The following is a 1,430-nucleotide window of genomic DNA, read 5'->3' as shown; positions in this document are numbered from 1 at the left end:
TCCACCTCTCTGAAATCCCAGATGCTAAAGGGAGCGCCCATGCCATCCAATCACCCCTGCCTGAGCTCTCCCAGGGATGACAGCAGGTCAGAGCCAGATTCCGGGGTGTTCGTTCCTGTTCTGAGGCAGCAGATTCCTTCAGACCTTCCTGAGGTCCTACCCTTGACCCCGGAACTTACTCTGACACCCTCCCCTATGGTCACCGAGGTCATGCACTACACACACACACACACACACTCACATACACACCCCCTTAGTTATTAGGGCCAAATTGAGGGGTACGCATAGTTGTGGAAGGAGCTCTGGGAGCGTAGTGGTTACGATTTGGGCTGCTAACCTCAGGGTCATCAGTTCGAAACTACCAGCCTTCCGCAGGAGAAAGATGAGGCTTTCTGCTCCCGTAAAGATTTACAACCTCGGAAACCCTGTACAGGATCGCTATGAGTCGGAAGCGACTCCACGGCACATAACAACAACAACAACATAGTTGTGGAGCAATCGCGAGGCCTGCTGGGTAAGATAGCAGGGCCCAGTCCTCTGGGGGCCTCTCTGCCCAGCCATCCATCGGGGCTCCCTCAAAGGCCCTCACCTGGAAGCCGGGCTGGATCTGGATTCTAGGCCGAAAGCCCTCACACCAGCGTCACCGCCAAGACTCCAGACCGGAAGTAGGGAAACATCACATCCGGCCCCCTCTCCCTCTGCCCCGCCCTCTCCGCCCCTGTCAGTCCAGGGGTCTCCCAGGGCTGTTAGCAGGGTCAGGCCCCTTTGTGTGTGCATGGGATCAGTCTGTGCAGGCTGTGGGGCACCATCTGTGTCCCTAAAAGCATCCACTATCTTCTGACAGCTCCCTGGCACCCAAGACAAGGAAGTGTGTTGGGGGGGAAAGTCTCTGCGTGACAGCCTCCTGGCCCAGGGTCTCCGTGGGCTGACACCAGGGTCTGGGAAAGACTTGGGCAGTCTCTGCTCTGGAGCTGCGGGGCCCCTCGATTTTCCCTCAGGTCCTCACCTTGGCTCCTGGCAGAGCCAGGAACCCCCTTTGCTCTGTGGACCTGAGTTTAGTCGTCCTGAGACCCCTGAGGGAGGGACCAAGGTGGACCCCTCAGTCCTCTCCAAGGGTCCACACTTGACAGCCTTGCAGGGACAAGCCCCTCTCCACTCTGTTTACTTGAAGCTGGCCCCTTCAGACCAGGAACCTACTTCGCTGAGATGTCTAAGAAGGAAGTGAAGGAGGGATTGTCTAAGAAAACAGCCTCCTTGGGGCCACCCTGCGTGGAAAGCGGGAGCAGGGCTGGATTCTGTGGGTTACCTTCATCTCTTCCTCAGGACTCTCCCTCCTGGGACCAACATCCAAATCCAGGACACCAAGTCCCTACCTCCCTGAGATCCCTAAGAAGGAAGGTAAGTGGGATTTGCTTAGCTACACAGATCTG

Source organism: Chrysochloris asiatica, unplaced genomic scaffold (genome assembly GCF_000296735.1).
Source record: "Chrysochloris asiatica unplaced genomic scaffold, ChrAsi1.0 scaffold00301, whole genome shotgun sequence".
Lineage (NCBI taxonomy): Eukaryota > Metazoa > Chordata > Mammalia > Afrosoricida > Chrysochloridae > Chrysochloris > Chrysochloris asiatica.
The sequence above is the reverse complement of the archived record's forward strand: the minus strand, read 5'-3'. Positions refer to the sequence as shown.